Source organism: Priapulus caudatus, unplaced genomic scaffold (genome assembly GCF_000485595.1).
Source record: "Priapulus caudatus unplaced genomic scaffold, Priapulus_caudatus-5.0.1 Scaffold188, whole genome shotgun sequence".
Lineage (NCBI taxonomy): Eukaryota > Metazoa > Priapulida > Priapulimorpha > Priapulimorphida > Priapulidae > Priapulus > Priapulus caudatus.
The window spans coordinates 260,723-266,302 of NW_014577249.1; the positions used below are offsets into that span (position 1 = coordinate 260,723).

A 5,580-nucleotide genomic window follows, 5' to 3' on the forward strand; every position below is an offset into this window, starting at 1 on the left:
AGAGAGCGCGGGGTACGGCGAGAGAGGAGCGCGCGGTGTGACGAGAGAGGAGCGTGCGGTGTGACGAGAGAGGAGCGCGCGGTGTGACGAGAGAGGAGCGTGCGGTGTGACGAGAGAGGAGCGCGCGGTGTGACGAGAGAGGAGCGTGCGGTGTGACGAGAGAGGAGCGTGCGGCGTGACGAGAGAGGAGCTCGCGGCGCGATGCGAGCGAGCGGCGCGGCAAGACGAGAGAGGAGCGCGCGGTGTGACGAGAGAGGAGCGTGCGGTGTGACGAGAGAGGAGCTCGCGGTGTGACGAGAGAGGAGCGTGCGGTGTGACGAGAGAGGAGCTCGCGGTGTGACGAGAGAGGAGCGTGCGGTGTGACGAGAGAGTGCGCGGCGTGACGAGAGGAGCGATACAATATTCATGTTGATAAAACAGCCAAGTTTTTTATAGTAACGTTTTCAGTAGTAATAGTAGTAGTAGTTTTCAGTAGTAGCAGGTTTGTAGTATAAAATTAAGAAACCTCGCATAAAATAAATAAATCGCAAAAGGAAACAAACTGGATGGAAACCGCTTACTTGACGCTAGATCTCCGGCTGAAGCTGCCCCCGTCTGCCACCTGGTGACTAGTCAGCGAATCATTCATCTGCTGCTCAACCATGCTGACATATCGGATGTTGAACGTCTGTGAACCATCACACAGTCACACGTGAACGTAAGTTGTTAAAATGCTGGTACGCGACACGTTTCACGTAGATGGCGCATGCAGTAGAAGTCCAAAAATCCAGACTGCTCGGGGATTGGGTCGGTCCGGTTTTTCAGATTTTCCGGATTCTCGGGCAGTGTACTTTTCAAATTTACTTCACCACCACCACGACTCCCTTTCCCATACCACCATACCATCCCCCCACCCCATTCCTCCCCCACTCTTCTCCACATCACCCCAGCTCACCTTGTTCCACTTGGTCAGCTCCCGGGAGACGAAGTTCGAGTTGGTGAGGTACTTGTAACCGGACAGTGTTGAGAGGAAGCGAACCATGAGCATCGAGCCGCGGTTACCCAGGTGCAGCACCGACGGTCGCATGAACACCAGCGCGCTAAGGTTCGCCTACAGAACAACGTCACGCATGTACGTGTGTGCACGTGCGTGCGTGCGTGCATGCACGTATGTACGTGTACGTGCGCACACACACACGCACGCATGCACGCATTCATCAAAATACGTTCATGGTGTTGAGTGAGCAAAGCAGATCCTCAAACCGACAGTTAAACCTGACAACTCAAGAGTCAAACTAAGAAAATGATCTATGATAGATGCTCTATAGATCAGGGCCCTCGCTACCCACTCGCCAATTCGCCAATGGCGAACAAATTAGTAATCTGGCGATTGAAAGTCTTATTTGGCGAAAAAAGTGACGAACGTAATTTTCCCGTAATAAACATGACCCAGCAAACATCGATCCTATTTGATCGTCGAAACAGCAACGTTTCTTTTTGCGTGCCGGCACACCCCTGTGTCATTCCCAATTGCAGCTTTTTCCTCGATTCCGGGAAAGTTTTGCTGTCGCTCCCTCATACCAGCGCGGTGCTCACCCATACATATACAGCAATAACCACGCCCACGCGACTGTAACAATCAGTGCATTCGGTCCGTGGCTGTGCACATCGTGGCTCGTGCTTGCTGGCTGGGGCGGCATTGATTGAAGTACGGGGGAGGGGGGGCGCTCAAGAGCGTATAAAGAAGGTATATAAGATATACTCTACTACTTTTGTAACTTCGGGATGCTATTGAGCCAGAAAAATTAGCTGCTCATCAAAGCTGACTATATTCCTCAGTTAGTACTTATCAGTTTTACTACTTTTTACAGTACCTCACACACAGTACACACACCTACACGCATGCGCACGCACGCACGCGCGCGCACACACACACACGTGCACGCAGACGCGTAGTAAAAATCATTTGACTTTTGCCAGCGCCGTTGCCGTGCCGTGCCGTGTGTGGAGACAGGCCTTTTTTAAACAACAGGGTTTCTTCTGAGGGAAAATTAGACTCTGCAGGCAGACGCGGGGGAGCTAGAGAGGTAGAGGGGGATCTGGGGGTCTCCCCCAGCAAAATTTAAAACATTTGAATGTCTGAGACTGCATTTGATGCACCCCGAAAATAAAATTTCACCCTTTAGTTTAAATCTTACTCTGTTAGCAGACCTACTAAGTCTAACGCTGCGTATTTCGCGGGAGACTCACGCATCTGGACCCATTCTCCCGCGCTCCCGCATGGCCTACCCATTCTCACGCATTCACGCCAAAGAAAAGAAAACGAAAAAAGCAGCCCGCGACACCCCTTTGAAATACACCCACCATCTAAATTTGGTTAGTATAATAGTAACTCCAAGCCACGAGCACCTGTTCTGCACTTGAACCAACACCATAAAGCGGACAGTAATTAACCTACACACTTCACTTTGACTTCAATAAATCACCCATGCTGCCATGCATGCACCGATGCATGTAATAAACCGTTTATAGCCCAACTTCCCTCCCTCGCTTGCATCTAGCATGAATGCATGCTATCATACAACGCAACGGCTTGTAATCAACTGCCGAAGTATAGTATTAGCAAGATTAGTCCTTACGGCTACCAGGAAAATGCAAATGCGGAACTTCAACGACAACATGTGGAGGAACAGTATTGATTAGAACAACCTTGAAGCTAAAAAAGATGTTGGGTTCTATGGGGGTAAAGCCCGGCGCACACGTGGCGATTTTTATCAACAGTACTGGCAATTTTGTTGCCAGCAACAAAATCGCTGAGAAATCGCCACGTGTGCGCTGCACGGCGATGGCGATTTTGACGCCAGAAACTCGTCGCTGGAATATCAAACACGTTTGATATTTGTTGCCAAGTCGCTGAACAATCGATACGTGTGCACTGCACAAGTGACGGATTCAGGCAACAGTTTTTGGATTAACCAATCAAATGCATGATTTGAAGCACTTGATCAAATATGGCAGCGCCCACGTTCGTTTTCCACATGCTAAACGTTCGTTTGGTGCAATGGATTCCCGCATCACTGTGTTCTTCTTGCTTATCCTTCCCCCTACCAGTGTCAGAATTGCATTGAAATGTTCTTTTTTCATTCTAAAATAACGCTGGTACGTCACTGAATCTTCAAGCTCCAGTTCTCTTACTAAATTATTAAATACACCACGCGAATCACGTCGCAGCACCCACGTACGTGCCCATGTACGTCTCTCTCTCGCTGCTGTCTGTCGACGACGCCGACGCATAATTATTAAATATATTCCAATAACTTGAAGAACAGCTATCGTGGTGTTAATGGGCGCTTCAATTTTGAACAGGTCCCGTACAGTACGTTTATACAGTGGTATGCAGGGCCCTAGCTAGGATTTTTTTTCCTGTAGCCAAACAATTAGCCAGAATCAATTTTCATTAGCCAATTTGGATTCCTGTTAGCCACATCTGTAGCCTAACATTTTCTGAACACAAAAAGGCGATAAATAATTTTTCTTTTCTTTATTTTTTCACAAACTTTTATATGCATGAAGTACAAAACTACACTTATTTAATGCAAACAAACTATGATTCACCACCTGTCGAGGACTGAGACACTAACACTATGATTCACCACCATGACTCTGACTGACTGACAGAGACATTCAAATTGTCTGAATTTTTTCCTTTACTGCTGGCAGTAAAATTCTCCTATTTTTTTGGCGCACCACTGGACATAGCACTTTTCAAAGTCAAAAATCTCTTCTTCTGGGCCTTCAATTTTGATGGTTAGAATGTCACAAACACTTTCTGTTTTCAGGTTATTTCTCAGAGCTGTTTTAACCAAATTATGTCTGCTAAAACCCCTCTCCACATCAACTGTTGTGGATGGTAGAGTCACAAACATCTACTTTTTACAGTACCTGACGCACAATACACACGCATGCACGCATGCACGCGCGCAGTACAGTATAGACAGTACTATACACACACACTATAGTTATTTACAGTAATACTAATAGACTAATAGTTTACAGAAGAGTTTTCACAGCACATGCTTATACAATATCAGTTTTGGTGTCGGACGGAATTGATAACTTTAACCCCCTGTGTAGTTTATGTCGTTCAAAATAGTAAATGAAGAAAGGTCTTCTCATCTCGGGCTATATGAGCTACCTATATTGCCACAAAAAAGAAATATCTAAATTAACCCATTTTGTTCTGAGGAAGTTAAATTGAGTTTTGGTGTCGGACATAGATAAAAATGGAAAATATGCATTATCTTCATTCAACACCATATTCTATCTAAAATACAACGAGAAAACTTTGACTAACCCAGGATTCTTATACTTGGGGAAGATGTCTTCAATCTATCAAACAGCCAGTGTTCAATCTTTAACCCCCCATGTTTTATACCTCTTCCAAAAAATCATGTTTTGGTGTCGGACGGAAATGGTTTTGGTGTCGGACGGAGAAAAATTTGGGCCGGTTCCCGAATTTCATTTTTATGCCTATCATTTGATTGGTCCATCTATATAAATAATATTACTGCAATTTCTTCATCATTCATTACCTTTAAAGCAATTAATTATGAGATTTCTTGAAAATTCCGTCCGACACCAAAACATCATTATTTGACTTGGCCCTGCAATTCTTCCATCGAAGTCAGTTATACACTCCATGCTGATAATAATAAAATGATATATGCAATGAACAATAATGAATTTAGACATTTCACTCATAAAAAGGTAAACCTGAAGAGTGATTCTAGGTTAACAAACTATGAATTTATTTTGATAGAAATTACCAACATCGTATTGTCAACATCAAATGGAGTGTCTAACATCGCACTCAAAGCTCTTTTAACAAACAATTGACACAACTGAACACTTCACAGTTTCCTTCATATGAAAAAATCTTGTCTCATTAGGAATATATGAACTAGAAATTAGTATATTATGAACTAGAAACAAACTGGAACCAAAAAATTTAATGGAATTCGACTCCGAGACTTAGACAGACAAATTTACTACCTTTGTCATATTGTCCATGGAATTCAACTCTGAGACTGGACAGACAAATTTACAACCTTATGTCATATTGTCCATGGAATTCAACTCTGAGACTGGACAGACAAATTTACAACCTTATGTCATATGTCCATGAATTCAACCGCTGAGACTAGACAGACAAATTTACAACCTTTGTCATTGTTCATGGCCTAAGGTAGGGCTGGCAAACAATGTTGTGATTTCTTCAAATCCTTTTCAGATAGTGACATGAATGTGATGCGGGTGGATGAGCCAATATTCATGGGCTCATCATGGAGCTTGTGGAAAATGTCCCCAAGTTTAACCGTGTCGAAGTCACTTTGTTTCGAAATCTGTTCACGCCGGGCTTGTCCTGTTCTAGGAATTGTCATCTGTATTTGGCCTGTAGGTCCAGTCATGTTGGTTCTTGAAACAAGGCCTTCAAACCAATAATTGTATTCATGGCAATATGAAAACATACCACTGACCTATTTCTACCATGTCAAAGATGGGGGGTTCTAGGCCAATACCTCTCTACTACGTCCTGACAAT

General features: G+C 44.3%; 1 protein-coding gene across 1 annotated transcript in view; it reads right to left on the reverse strand.

The window, feature by feature from the left end:
- LOC106806971 (rapamycin-insensitive companion of mTOR-like) overlaps nucleotides 1-5,580 on the reverse strand; it is a 28,377-nt gene that overhangs the window by 5,801 nt on the left and 16,996 nt on the right. The window lies entirely within an intron of this gene.